The 15,937-nt window shown below is 40.8% G+C and overlaps 1 protein-coding gene across 4 annotated transcripts in view; it reads right to left on the reverse strand.

Annotated features, from left to right (window-relative positions):
* Window positions 1-14,182, reverse strand: part of LOC121445308 (kelch-like protein 15) — a 45,429-nt gene extending 31,247 nt beyond the window's left edge. For 3 of the 4 annotated variants that reach the window (XM_041647364.1, XM_041647369.1, XM_041647367.1), the window contains exons 1-2: window positions 14,127-14,182; window positions 13,328-13,536 (exon numbers count right to left, since the gene is read on the reverse strand). The gene's annotated coding sequence lies outside the window, so the exon portion shown is untranslated. Of the gene's footprint in view, window positions 1-13,327; window positions 13,537-13,713; window positions 13,829-14,126 lie in introns of those variants that run through there. The other variant, XM_041647365.1, reaches the window with a different exon arrangement.
* Window positions 14,183-15,937: the final 1,755 nt, after the last annotated feature.

Raw genomic sequence — 15,937 nt, forward strand, 5'->3', positions numbered from 1 at the left:
GAAATTAATATAAAAATATTTATTTAGTATGCCATTAATTAAAAATTACACAAATTTAACCAGATTTTTATTTTTAGGCAGGGTCTTACTATACAGACCTAGCTGGCCTGGATCTCATTATGTAAACCAGGCTAGTCTTGAACCTGCCTCTGCCTCCTGGTTGAACATGGCTACGCAGTAAGACCTTATCCAAAAATTAAAAACAGACAAAAATAATCTTTAAAAATATTTAGCTGGGCAGTGGTAGCACACACCTTTAATCCAAGCTCTTGGGAGGCAGAGGCAGGCAGATCTCTTCTGTGAGTTTGAGGCCAGCCTGGTCTACAAGAGCTAGCTCCTGTAGGCTCCAAAGCTACAGAGAAACCCTGTCTCAAAAAACAAAAACAAACAAAAATTTTACAAAAACTTTTTGAGACAGGGTCTCTTTGTAGCCTCAGTTGTCCTGAAGCTTGCTACATAGACCAGGCTGGCATCAAAGTCGCAGAGAGCCTCCTGCCTCTCAAAAGCTGGGGATTAAAGGTATGCACCATGCCTGGCTAAAATAGTTTATGTGAAGTTTTGTTTGAAAAATATAGAACAACAGAAGGCTATCCTTTTTTTAAAAAATGAAATGTTTATTTATTTATTATTTGTATAGTGTTCGGCCTGCATGTATTCCTGCAGGCCAGAGGAGGGCACCAGCTCTCATTACAGATGGTTGCAAGCCACCATGTGGTTGCTGGGAATTGAACTCAGGACCTTTGGAAGAGCAGGCACTGCTCTTAATCACTGAGTCATTTCTCTAGCCCCAGAAGGCTATCTTTTAAGTGTGCAGGGGGGTGTTCTAGACAATGTAATATCAGAACTTTTAATTTGCATATTAAAGATTAAAGTGAGCAGGTAAAGTGCATACTTATAATTCTAGCGTTCAGAGGGCTGAGGCAAGAGTTTGAGCTTTGTCTAGTTACCACAGAAGGTTCAAGGCAAACCTAGGCTACTTACTAATATAATTCATCAATTTTGTCTTATCTGAATATATTTGTTGTTGTTGTTTTGAGACAGGTTTTTCTCTGTATTGCTCTAGTTGTCCTAGAACTCACTCTGTAGACCAGATGGCCTCAAACTCAGAGACCTGCCTGCCTCTGCCTCCCAAGTACTGGGCTCAATGGTATATGCAACCCTGCTAACCTTTTCTGAATCATTTAAAAAAGTTTATTAGCCCAGAAGTTTCAAGTAATAGAAGGTATATGTACAAAAATAAAATACTAGGAACAAAAGTAACCTCAAAGAAAACAGTGTCTGGACAATCACTGATTAGTAGAAGGCTACCACTACACTAATTTTCAAGTAAAACACAATAACAAATTAAGCTGGATGAAAATTCTGGTCTTTCCTTACTTTCTCAGGGTTATGGTTACCAAATATCACTTTCATCAATATACACCAGTCACATTCAATGAGAATTTAACAACAGAAGCCATTACCATTCATATACTATGGCTAGACTGTTTCTGTTATTGGCATTGCCTAAATTATTATATATTTTACTTCCTATCAGAGAGATCATCTTTAAAGGCTAGAGTTCAGTGCTTGCTTACCATGCACAAAGTCCTAATATCAATCTTCAACACTGCTTAAAAATTAAGAAAGGAAAAAATGATCCAGTGTATGCAATAGTTACTACTATATAAAAAGATTTCAAAAAATGTTCACCTTTATGAAAAACATTATTTAAATGGAAAAAGACCCTTTTTCAAGGTTCATTTATTTTATGTGTATGAGTGTTGTGCCTGCACAAATATATGTATGTGCATCATGAACATGGCTGGTTCAGAAGAAGGCACTAGATAGGTGGAATTGAAGTTACAGATGTTTGTGATCCACCATGTGGGTTTTAGGAATCAATTTAACTTTCTGCAAGAGCAACAAGTGCTCTTAATCACTGAACCACCTCTCCAGCCTCTAAAAGAAAATGTTTGTTTTGGTTTTTTTGAGACAGTATTTCTCAATAGCTATGGAGCCAGTCCTAGAACTTGCTCTGAGACCAGGCTGGCCTCAAGTTCACAGAGATCCGCCTGCCTCTGCCTCCCAAGTGCTGGGATTAAAGGCGTGTGTCACCACTGCCTGTCTCAAAATGAAAAATTTTAAAGTAGATATGTAGACTGCAACACGACTCAGTATGTGCAAGGCCCCAGAGTCAATCCCTTTCCTGGGTTCAATCCCTATGCACCAAAAATAAGAGGCATTACACTTTCTTTGGGGAGCATTTTTTGTTTTGTCAGGCTATGCACTTCAGGCCTGTCTCAAGTTTATTGTCCCCTTGGAAAAGATATTAAAAAGTAATCCAGGCCCACATGTGGATTTCCCCTATAATCCCAGCTACTTGGAAAGTTGCAGACCATTCTGGCCTATAGTGTGATACTTTGTCTCAAAAAAAAGGAATCAAGGAGACTGTAGAGATGGCTCAGCAAAGAGTACTGTATGCTCTTCCTACCTGAGTTCAATTCCCAGCAACCATATGAAGGCTCACAACCATCTGTAATGAAATCTGGTACCCTCTTCTTACCTGCAGGCATATGTGCAGGCAGAACACTGTGTACATAATAAATAAATAATTCTTTAAAGAAAGTAATCAAAACAGCTAACTACGGCAGAAATATCATATGGCAATGAAGCAATAGGAAACTTCCTGGTAAAAAAGAAAAAAGAAAAAAAAATCACTGAAGACATAAGCAGGTTACCTGTCTCGAGTGCTGGGGTACTGGGTACCTTCTTGCCAAGCCTGTCTAGAATTCCTAGCAGGGGCTGGAGAGATGGCTCAGCTGTTAAAGGCTAGGCTCACAACCAAAAATATTAAGAGTTCGGTTCCCAGCACCCACGGCTGTCTCTCCAGCCACGTAGAATTCCTAGCAGGTAAACTTCACTTTGGTTCTAGCCCCAGTCCCACATGGTCAGACCCACCTGAGAAATATGAACCAAGATGAATACCACTTTGTCAAGAAATCTGGAAAGGCAAGGGACAGGAAAAAGGGAAAAAGGAGTGTACATTGACTATGTATGACTAGAATCAAAACATGTTAAAGAGCAGCCGTGGGCATCCACTTGTAGCCTAATTATCACTGAAAAGCAGTCAACTAAGAAAGAAGGCCTAGACAAGAGTACAAAGAGTGCTTTCCCAGTCCCCAGATCTAAAAGGAATCTTTATGTTCTTGAAATAAAGTTTTACTTTTTATTACCTGGGCTGATTTCTACTTACAGCCAAGGGTCCTAAGTAAGTCTTAGCACAGAAATACCTGTTAGTTACTTAAGATTTCTTATCATTCTGTCTCTGTAAAAAATGAAAGCATTAGACAATATCTGAACTTTTGAGGCATAATACTCCCATTTGTTTTTCTGCTTTTTATATGACTGTATAGATATGCAATGCTCTTACATACATATTAAAACTAAAGCTAAACCAGGCAGTGGTGGCGCATGCCTTTAATTCCAGCACTCGGGAGGCAGAGGCAGGTGGATTTCTGTGAGTTTCAGGCCAGCCTGGTCTATGTAGAGAATTCCAGGAGAGCCAAATTTGTTACAGAGAGACTCTGTCTCGAAAATCCAAAACCAAAACCCAAAACCCAACAAACTAAAGCTGGGCAGGGGTGGTCACACCTTTAATTTTAGGACTTAGAGACAGAGGTGATCTCTGAGTTCGAGGCCAGCCTGGTTTACAAAGCAAGTTCTTGGACAACCAAGGCTACACAGAGAAGCCAGATCTTGAAAAACAAAATAAATGAATGAATAAATAAACTATAGCTACTTTTAAAGTTCCACCAATACTTTTATCAAGTCTATCTGATCTAAATTAACTTCTAAAGTAATTTCTGACAGCTGGGGCATATGCATTAGTTTTTTTCCACCTAGGAAACTCAATGAACTTTTCAAATAAGACCAACAGCATTAGGATCAGTAACTTACACTTTTATGGAAAGCATGTATAGAAACAGAAAACCATAAAATACTCCATGATGAACTGATAACACCATACAGTCTCTCAATGAAAGCTCGAGTCAAAGTCTAGATCGAGAGTCACACTCAAGAGATCAAACTGTGATTATTCTTCTACTAGCTCTGTCACTTAGAGCAAACTATTTAGCGTCTCTGTGGTCTGATGTCCTCATCTGTAAAATGAGGATACTAATAGTAATAGAATCTACAATATTGGATGCTCTGAGAATTAAATGTTTTAATGCACATAAAGCACTTACCATAGTGCATGGACCTAAAGTATACTATGAGTACTGCACCTTTTTCTCTTGGTGCCTACTCAAGCCCAATAGTAAACTTGACACTTTTATTAGTAGCTGAATAATAAATCTAATCCTGCTAACCTCATAGAAACCTTCTCTTCTCCCTACCAAGAGCATTTTGAACCATAGCCCACCTTCTCAGAACCCAGACCAACTGTAACTTACTTAATAGATGAAGACGCTAAGGTTTATGGATGAACAGACTTTATTTGAGGTCACACATCTAGTTAAGTGTTAAAAAGATAGGGTATGCCGGGCGGTGGTGGCGCACGCCTTTAATCCCAGCACTCGGGAGGCAGAGGCAGGCAGATCTCTGTGAGTTCGAGGCCAGCCTGGTCTACAGAGCTAGTTCCAGGACAGGCTCCAAAGCCACAGAGAAACCCTGTCTCGAAAAAAACAAAAAAACAAAACAAAACAAAAAAAAATTATATAACTTTAAGAGGGCTAATTTTCAAAAGAATTACAAATATTTTTAAATTCCATAGTATCAGTTTCTACAAAAATCAATACACATAAACCAAACTTGTTTAGAATCCAAAAAAATTTTAAGAGATATAAAGAGGGCCAGGCAGTGGTGGCGCACGCCTTTAATCCCACCACTCTGGATCCAGGCAGAGGCAGGCGGATCTCTGTGAGTTCGAGGCCAGCCTGGTCTAGAAGAGCTAGTTCCAGGACAGGCTCCAAAGCCACAAAGAAACCCTGTCTCAAAAAAACCAAAAAAGAAAAAAAAGATAGGGTATATAACAATGATAGAAGTAAAGAGTGGATATAAAAAAAATGTAAGAGAATCTTTTTATATTGAGTTTGCTATTTACCTTAGATATACTTATTATATTGAATAAAATATATTAAAAACAGTTTTATCGGTTTCTCTTGTGATAAAAAAAAACTATGGCTAACAAAATTTTAAAATGCATTAGTATCTAGCATATTCTACTAAACAGCAAGGTTTTATAGTATCAACATTTAAGGCATCAAATAACCAAACTTACAAATGAACACGTGAAATAAAACCAACTTGTTCACAATTCATACCCTGGACACTACAAAGGGAAAAAAAGCACAGAATGGCAAGGTTTAAACACAAACAAAAAAAAAAGAGACCTATAAAACAAAAACACATATTTAAGTAAATCAAGTAACTAAGAAAAGCAAAAGTAAGACTTTTAAAAAGGAACTATACAAAACCTTATATAAAAATTCTCTATATAATTATACCAATTTTAGAAAGAAGTAATAATTCTAAGATGTATAGCACAAAACCCAAATATTTAATTCTATGATCAATGAGGACTGGGGAAATATCCAGTAAGGGACTTTTGAAAAAAATATTACTAACACGTAAAATGTTAAATGTTCAGAAACTCTATATCCTGACCTCTCATAATGGATCTTCAGATCAGGGCAAATTATGGCTTATAAACCCAATGTGTACATATTCTATACTTGGCCTTCAGAATTTAAAATAGATTTTTTTTTCCAAAAGAGGAATGAACCTAAATTAGACTAAATTACAAGGCATGCTTATACTACTAGAAAGGAAATACTGTATAGTGTATCTTGCTGTATCAACTTGGCACTGCAGAGGCTACAAGAGGCTAAAGATGTAGTTCATACCTCGGTGACTGAGGACCCTGAATTCAGGATTCAATTCCCAGTACATACCCATATATATGCACACACATACACACCGGCGGGGGGAGATGGGAGAGAGACAACACAGACTGATTCATGTCTTTGGGCATATGATATGGTCTAGAGAGATCTGGAGTCACAGTCACCTGAAAGAACTTGTCAAGGTCAAAATTATTCTCAAAATATTTCAAAAGCTTTGGGGCTAAGAAAAAATAGTTCTAAGAAATAGGATATGTAGCTCAGAGGTAACACACTTAACCTAGCAGCACACATGAATTTCTGAAATTCAATGCCCAAGAAGTTATCTCTTTCACCTTTCCTCTATGGTTTTCAGGTTTTTTTTTTTTTTAAGAAGAATGCACAGAAAGTAAATACCTGTCATACTTTTTATAAAACCAAATGTTATAGAAAGATTTGGAAAAATATGGACAGCAATAATCCAATTATCAAGTATCTTTGTTTTGTTTTGTTTTGTTTTTTGAGACAGGGATTCAACCTAGTCTGACTGACTTTGAACTAGGCTGACTTTGAACTCAGCAATTCTTTTTCAATCTCCCAAGTGCTGCGATTATCGGCATGAGCCACTACACCTGACTTCAAGATCTTAATTTTCTAGAGGATACTCATTTTTCATTAAAAACCATAATTTATAAGCCGGGCGGTGGTGGCGCACGCCTTTAATCCCAGCACTTGGGAAGCAGAGGCAGGCGGATCTCTGTGAGTTCGAGACCAGCCTGGTCTACAAGAGCTAGCTCCAGGACAGACTCCAAAACCATAGAGAAACCCTGTCTCGAAAAAAACAAACAAAAAAAAAACATAATTTATATAACTTTAAGAGGGCTAATTTTCAAAAGAATTACAAATATTTTTAAATTCCATAGTATCAGTTTCTACAAAAATCAATACACATAAACCAAACTTGTTTAGAATCCAAATAAATTTTAAGAGATATAAAGAGGGCCGGGCAGTGGTGGCGCACGCCTTTAATCCCACCACTCTGGATCCAGGCAGAGGCAGGCGGATCTCTGTGAGTTCGAGGCCAGCCTGGTCTAGAAGAGCTAGTTCCAGGACAGGAACCAAAAGCTACGGAGAAATTCTGTCTCGAAAATAAAAAATTAAAACAAAAAAGGAGAGAGATATAAAGAGGCTATGGGACATCTCAAGTATCAATTAAGGGACGATAAAGAGATAAGTGACCACACAAAACACACACACCCACACCCACACCCACACCCACACCCACACCCACACACACACCTGCCTTCGAAGACTATTAAAGCTATTTATATCACAAAAATTTCTAATAGTTCAAACTCTCTAGTGACCAGTAAAGAAAGAAGTCTGGTGGGGGTAACATTGCAAGGAAATTAAAGGCATAGAAATTAAATGCTTCCCTTTTAGTTAGAAGGCTACCATTCTGATCTGAAGGCAAAATTCTAGACAACTAAATAGAAGATGTTTCAAAATCAACTAACCTCCATGTTTAAGACATAAGTAGTCATTTATTGTTTTCACATTCCTCCCAAAGCTGCCTGAAAACTAAAAAACTGTAAGCTGTTCAGTATAAAAGCTAGACTCTCAAAAGGTTAATGTTTACCCTCAATGAAAAATGTAAATGATTCCAGACTGCCTTCACTATCAAATTGTTCTAACAAAATTGACACCTATGCAAGAAATGCCATACTTCCATATTGAAAGGAAAATGAAAGCTTAGCATTTTTTAAAAGATAAGATTTCCAAATCATAAAATCTCACACAATTTCTATAATCTAGCCAATAATTTTTAATTCAACAATCTCAAATGAGCCATTTCTCAGTACACTGATGGTAAAAGAAAATTTAGAAATGGGGAATTTATTTTTTTGAGCTCTAATAGGCATTCCTTTTATCCTCAAATATATACAACCACTCAAGCTGGGAAAGAACACAAGCTGAATGTGGGAGAAAAGACTGCTTATTTGTTTAATACTGAAACTCTCTTCATCAAAATATTCTTTTAACTCAGTACTAAATTGCAAATTTAGAAAGATCTGGTCCTCCAGCCTCAGGAATGGCACCTAATACCCAAATTACTTCAGTTTACAGGTATGTTTAGTATCTAGTCACTCTATATTATAAGAAAACTGAAAAAAAAAAAACCTCAACAATTTCAATGCTATTTTTCATCTTTAATGCTCCTTTCTTTACTTATTCCTTATTGTAAGAAGTAGTCCAAGAGTGATGTCATGGAAAACAGCTTCCCTGGTCTTTAGAGATTGGATCCAGTGAGAATTCTAGGAAAAGACTCTATTGGGAAATAAAATCCCAAATCTTCAAAGCTGCATTTTAACATGAAATCACAAATCGTGCACTGTTAGCATTTTCATTCTCCCCAAGAATTATATAACTAACACAATCTTTTGGAAGCTCCTGAGTTTATGATACAGATTTTCTATAAGTCCATGATGCAGTATTAACTAAATTCAAAGATAGTAATCAAGAACAAAAGATACTTTTTCTATCTAACCTTATTTGCTTCAATGATTCAGCTAGATCCCCCCCACAGCTTGCAGACAAGAGCCCAGGGCTTCACTGTGGGATGTAAGTGCTCTATCACTGAGATATACCCCCGGCCTGATGAACTTTAGGTATCTCATATTAAAGAGAGAAAGCAGCTTACTCAGGTGGTGCAGCCTGATGACCTGGGTACCACCTCAGGGAAAAGGTAATAGAGAACCTACTCCTACAAGTAGTTCTCTAACCTCCACATTCATGCTGTGTAGCCTGTGCACATGTATGCACATACAATAAATAAATAAGCAAATAAGTAAATGTATTTTTTAAACATCTTATGGCCAGTGATATGACTCAGTGAGTAAAGGAGCCTGCTACCAAGTGTGATGATCTGAGCTTGATCCCTGGCTAGGCGTGGTGGAAGGAGAGAACCAACTCCTACAAGTTGTATTCTGACCTTCACATTCTTGCCGTGGCTCATAGGCATGTGCATTTGAATATACAAAAAGAGAAAAAATATGAAGGGCTGAGGATATAATTTAAAGGTATGGTGTTTGCCCAACACATAAAACCCTAGCTTCAACCTCTACCTCCAAGTATTAAAAAGAAGAAAAAAGTTGGGTAGTGGTGGCACACACTTTTAATCCCAGCACTTGGAAGGCAGAGGCAGGCGGATCTCTGAGTTCAAGGCCAGCCTGGTCTATAAGAGCTAGTTCCAGGCTCCAAAGCTACAGAGAAACCCTGTCTCGAAAGAAAAAAAAAGGAAAAAATAGAATATATTTTACTTTTTCACTCTTTATTATTCCAAAATTAAAAGTTCTGGGTCGAGAACGTCATTCAGTCAAAGAGCACTTGCCTGGTACATGTGAGGCTCTGGGCAATTCAATCCTCAGCACCCTCTTCCAAAAATAGTTATAATTCTGGTCTACTGAGATGGCTCAATATGTAAAGGCACTTGCCCCCAAGACCGACTATCTAAATTCAATCAATTCTTGGGAACTAAATGGTGGAAGATGAGAACCAACTCCTGCATCGTCCTCTGACCTTCATATGTACACTCCTACATACACAAAGACACAGACAAAAAAATAAATTTTAAAAATTCTAACTTGAAAGGTTATCTACTGCCACATGTGTTGGTACACACTTTAATCCCAGTACTTACAGGCAGAGGCAAACAGATCTCTGTAAGTTCGAGGCTAGCCTAGTCTACATAGTGAGTTCCAGGACAGCTAGGGCTATGTAGAGACCCTATCTCAGAAAAACAAAGCAAAACAAAAACAAAAGGCCATCTACTTATTTTTTTACTGGGAGAAGGTTGTTTATTTGGAGACAGGGCTTCACTTTGTAGCCCTGGAGAGATTTGAACTCAGAAATCTACCTGCCTTTGCCTTCTTCATGCTTGAATTAAAGATCCGGGGAACCATTCCTGGCCCCCTTGTCATTTAAATTTTTTTTTCATTTTGTGGTATGGGTGTTTTGGCTGCATATATGTCTGTGTACCATGAGAGTGCCTAGTGGCCATGGAAGCCAGAAGAGTCTAGGGTGACCTGGAACTGGAATTACATTTAGTTGTGAGCCAACATGTGGATGCTGGGAATTGAACCCTAATCCTCTAGAAGAGCAACTAGTGCTCTTAATCACTGAGCCATCTTTCTAGCCCCATGGTCATCTACTTTTGAGCCAACAGCAATACAAGGTATACCTAAGGAAAATGACCTATGGGAGCCTTTCTATTGGTTCCTAAAATGGCAACAATAAGCTCCTTCTACTCTTCCTTTTGTTGCTGCTGTTCCTAGAAAATTAGCCTCACCTCACTTGTTCCTTTTTGCCTAGGATTACTCTATCCAGGTATCTATGACTCCCTTTAGATCAGTCTCAATGAGACCTTGTCCCAAATCCCTCTTAAAATAACAGAACCAGTGGGCTTGGTGGTACCTTTTTTCAGCACTCAGGAGGCAGAGGCAGGAGGATCTCTGTGGGTTCAAGGCCAGCCTGGTCTACAGCCAAGATTACAGCACAGAGACCCTATCCTAAAAAAAGCAAACAAACAAAACATAAATAAATGGGGGCTGGAGAGATGGCTCAGTGGTTAAAACATAAATAAATGTAGGGCCCGGGCCAGGCGGTGGTGGCGCGCGCCTTTAATCCCAGCACTCGGGAGGCAGAGGCAGGCGGATCTCTGTGACTTCGAGGCCAGCCTGGTCTACAAGAGCTAGTTCCAGGACAGGCTCCAAAGCCACAGAGAAACCCTGTCTCGAAAAACCAAAAAATAAAAAAAAAAACAAAACAAAACCCCTCTATTCCATCAACCAAAGAATCCACATCTTCATCTCTGCTTTATTTTTTTCCTAATATATATTTAATGCTGAAGTAAAAAATTTTAAGATAGGGTCTCATATTCCAGGCTGCTTCTACTGAAGAAGACTCTCAACTGATCCTCTTGCCTCCCCCTCCTAGTACTAAAACTACAGAAATGGGCCACCATAGTTTTATTTTCTCTTCAAATAATTTTGTTTTGTGCCACATATAGTTAGCTACACATGCCTATAATGCCAGTACATGGGAGGCTGAGGCAGGAGGATTACCCTAACTTTAAAGCAAACCTGGGCTACAGTGAAAAACTGTCTGGAAAAAAATCCAAAACAAAAAAATTGTTAAAACTATTACTACTAACTTGAATCCCCAGCACCTAGAACAGTGTGTATCACATAGTAAATGCTTAATAAATACTTGATCTATGAAGAAATTTACTTCACAAATCTCCATGTTCTATAACCACTCTCAATTTAAAGATGAAAAAAAATCCAAAATATGAGGTCAAGTTACTGGCCTAAGGTTATGATATTACATAACTAGTGTCCTCCCGAGTTCTCCAAGTTGTACACCTTTCTAATTAACTACCATTACTGCAAGCCCTCACCAATGACCAGCTTTCGTTGTTCTTCGGTTTTTAAAAAAGCCCAAAGGAGCTATGGTATTCTAGTTCTAAAGAAATGTCTGGTAATAAATTAATCTACAACATGCCCCCAACCCAGACTAAGATTCATTGTCCTAACTTAACATTCAGTCATGAAACATTTGCAATTTGAAAGCTCAAACCTGAGGGTGGGCCACCAATATCATAGGGAGAGGGGTCAAAATCGGGGGGGGGGGGGATTCAAGTTAAAGGTACTAAAATATAGCACTTTTTCCTTTCTCCCATCTCTCGACTTGTCATGATGTATTTTTATTTGTTGATATAAGTTGTCCTAAGTAAAGAAAAATTCCAATTTGAAATTATTAACACAAATTTCACTATTCATTTATATTGCACAATGTCAATTTAACACATTAAAACAAGTTTGGGACTCCCCCCTTCTAAACACACATGAATTCAGTCAAGCCAGTCTTGGTTCCACAATTTCATCCCTAAATAACCCACAACAAGGCAGAGATCAAACTCTGAAATTTTTGGTAACATCGTGATCAGTCAAAATTATCTTTAGGACAAGGGATAAATCCAAAATATAAAAGCAGCCACTTTAAAGTTGGCTGCTCCTTTTCCAAATTAATCCTGCCCACCTTACATTATTCTGTCTTTTTACAAAACACAGAAGCATACTGTGAAAGACAACTGGTATTAGACTAGGGAATTAAAAAACACTTATTACCAACTAAAAATAATATACTCCAAAATGATCCTTTCACTTTTTATTGACTATTTTAAGTCAAAACATCCTACAGTTTTGAAACTCTAGCAAAATATTTTCAAACCACAAATATTACTAGCTTATTTTTCTGCCAAATTAGCCAGTAGTAAAGAGCATTAATTAACATCCTTTACCACTGACAAACTGTGACTCAAGGCACCTACTGAGTGTTGTGATTGAAAATAGAATTTAATTACACAAATATTACATTAAAAACTAAAATGTTGAGATTCATTACACATTTCTAGATCTATTAAGCATTGGAGAAATATGTATGCATTTGTAAGCTCTTCAAAAAACAATTTTCAAACGGGTAGAAGCATTCAGTCATCCTGTTCCCTAGACATGAAAAGCAAACATTGCAATTAGAGCATATACACTTTTAAAATGACAACGGCAAATCAGATGGCAAAGAGAAACTCTGAAAAACATAAGAAATATTCTGAGTCAGAAAAGGGCCTGAGAGGCCTAGAAAGATGCCAAGCCCTATAGTGACATGAGATCTGAATTAAAGAATACCGTTATTTTAAAGAAGCAGCTAGCATTTTGTAGGCGGCAAGCCAGCCAACGTGCCTATTAAACAGCCATCGATCACAGCACTGTTTTGCTATTCCGTACTTATTTACTTATAATATAGAAATTAAGAGGCAGCAACAGTTAGCCACATTAACCACTCCAGCAAAGGGTACTTAAAAAAAAAAGAAATGACCTTACATTTTGCGACGACACTTTGCAGCTATAGATTATTTTTACATACATGACCTCATATAGTCCTCACTACCTTCTGATGTGGCTCGGACTGACTGCGTTTCAGATAAGCAACTGAGGTTCTGCACGGGATTTTCTCAGCCACCCAGACGTTCCAATTCCACGCTTTATTGCCTCACAATCCGCACAGTTCTATTTCAGGCACAACTCGGATTTTTAAAGGGAAGGAACCGGTTAGGGGGAAAATAACCATGGTACCTGCAGCGCTGTGCTGCAAAAAATGGCTGAATTATGCTTCTTCCTTTTTTTTTTCCTCTCTTTCTGTCTCTCCCTCTCTCTCTGTTCCCCTGGAAAAAGAAAATTTACATTTCAAACAATTTAAGTAAACTCAAAGACAAATCGGGTCCCAGCGTCTTAGGAAATGTTTGAGCGCCGCCGGTGCAGCGAGGGCCACGGAGCCCGTGCCTTCCTCGGGGCCGCGGGCAAAGCTCGGGCTCCGCAGGCCGGCGGCCAGGGGCGGCTACGCACCTCGGGGGTCCTGTCCAGCCTCTAGTGGACGGCAGTCTGCATCAGGAAGAAGCGGGCCGGTGGGCCGAACGGTGGGAGGGTCGGACGCCGGGCGCCGGCACGGACCTCGGGAGGCTCCCTAGACCTCTACAAGGGGCCGCTCCCTGGCCGCGCCGGGGCGCTCCGGCGCGGGGCGAGCGTGCGAACCCGAGGTCCCCTCAGAAGCAGTCCTAGGAAAGAAGACAGCGCTTGAGTAGCGAGTCCAGACAGTTGGGCTAGGCGGGAGGCGCACGGCTGGCGTCGGGGCCGGGGCCCAGACTTGCCGCTACCGGGGAGGGGAGGGGGGTGAGGCTCGCGGCAACCCCCCAACAGGGTTCGGCAAGAGCACCCCGCGTAGGGCCACGAACCGGGAGAGAGCTGAGGGGGTCGAAGGCAACGGCAGAAACGCTAGCAGGAGCGAAGTCGGCGACGGTGTCTCCGGGTTTTTGCCCCGAAGCGCGCGGAGCCTCAGGATCACCCACGCCGGGGGTGGAGGAAAGCGGGAAAGGGGCGGGAAAGGGGCGGGGCGAGCGGGGCCACGAGCCAGGGGCCGCTCCGGGCCTCGCGCCCCCTGCGGGCCACGGGAGCCGCCCGGGGCCCGCCCAGGGAGGCGGGGCTGCTGGTAGGAGGCCCGGACCACGGGGTCGAGGACGCGGAAGCCGGCCTCTCCGTGGGAGTGGGCGGGAGCGGGAAGCCGCGGCTTCGAGAGGAGGCCAGAGAGGTCTCCTGAAACCCTGAGGGTGCCCCGTAGGGGCCAGCGCGCCGCCTGCCGGGTGTTTACCTTCTCCCTGGTCGAACGCCAATGCCGCCATCTTCGAACCAACGCGCGTCACTTCCGGCGCCACGGAGCGGGAGCGGGGTGTGGGAGCCGGGTAGTGGGAGGATTGTCCCACTGCGCGCCTCGTCCCTGAGGCGGGCCTGTCACAGTATCGGGAACTTGGGAGGGGCTCCGAGGGAAAGAGGTAGCGGGGTGCTGCAGTCCGGAACCGATGAGACGTCTCTTCTGAGCACCGCCGTCGGGGCTATAGAGGATCGGCGGTGCACCTCTCCCAGCGACCAGTGTCACTTCGCCTGCCCGGGAGGTGGGCCCTGAGGCGCTGCGGCGAACATGGGGTGCGCAAGTTGAGTGCTAGAAAACCCGGAAAATTCCATTTTTCGCATCTTGCACACCATGGGATGAGGGGAAGCTTTGCCCACAGTACCTGTTATAAAAGTGACTAGAGCAACACTAAATGACATCATTTCTATAAGGCAATTTGCAATGGGTCGTTGCGTCACAGTTCCACCCGGTTTATTGCATACTAATTACACATTTCACAGATACATTTCCCAGACATGAAAAAACTCATAGAAAATGGCATGACTTCACCACAGGGAGAAAAGTGCGGACTAAAAAAGCGGATTTCTTTCGCGGCAAAATAGGCAAGAACGAAGTGTGAGTGCGTGTGTGTGTGTGTGTGTGTGTGTGTGTGTGTGTGTGTTTACAAGTCTGCTATAGAATTTAAGGTCATGACCCTTAAATATCACATTTTCTTGATTTAAGAATATGGAACTACAGCAGAGGACTCTTGTAAATTTATTATGGGTCTCTGTGAGGAAGTCGTAGATGACAGAAACACTTAGTGGAAGCCACTGGTTATACTACCAGTTTAAAATTAAGGCACCCATTGATCATTTCTGACCTTTGCAGATAGTTTTTTGGCTTCTCCTACCTCTACCTCCACCAAGGAAAATAAATTTAAGTTTTATCTTATCTAAATAAACTTATCTAAATAAACTTATCTAAATAAACTGACACCTGCAGCAGTAATTCCTGTTTTCAATTACAGCCAGGCATTGCTCAACAACAGTGATGTGTTCTGAGAAATCAATAGGCAGGCAATTTCACTGTTAGGCAAACCTAGATGGAGGCCTAATGTGGCGGTGTGCGCCTTTAATTCCAGCACTTGAGAGACAGAGGCAAGAGATTGTTGTGAGTGTGAGGCCAGCTTCATCTACATAATGAATTCTAGGCTAGCCAGGGATTACCTAGTGAGACCTTATCTGATAGATAGATAGATAGATAGATAGATAGATAGATAGATAGATAGATAGATAGATAGATTCCTTATCTGATACACACACACACACACACACACACACACGTGTGTGTGTGTGTGTGTGTGTGTGTGCTTTTTCGAAGGTGCTATGGTTTGATATGACTGGCAGCATGATGGTTCGTTTCTTCCAGAATCAACCACAAAAGGAGTAATGTGTTGCACTACAGTTGTTAGGATAACTGAGACATCAGTAGGTAGTGGGGATTTTTCAGCTCCATTATAATCTTTTGAGAACACCGCCATAAGTGCAGTATGTAATTGAAACTACATCCTTTTATTTATTTATATTCTTGTATTTGGTAGGAGAGGGAGCCGTGGAGATCAGACAGCTTGCAGGGGATGGGTGAGGTGGGTTCCTCTTTCTATCATATGGATGCAGGGGATTGAATTTAGGTTGTCAAATTCAAGTTGCAATACTTGGTAGCAAGTGCCATTACCTGCTGAGACTTGTCTTTGTCTTTGTCACTGGTCCTTTTTTTTTTTTTTTTTTTTT

The sequence above is a fragment of the Microtus oregoni genome, unplaced genomic scaffold, assembly GCF_018167655.1.
Source record: "Microtus oregoni isolate MIOR12 unplaced genomic scaffold, Mior012 000173F_ref0000288, whole genome shotgun sequence".
In the NCBI taxonomy this organism is placed as follows: domain Eukaryota; kingdom Metazoa; phylum Chordata; class Mammalia; order Rodentia; family Cricetidae; genus Microtus; species Microtus oregoni.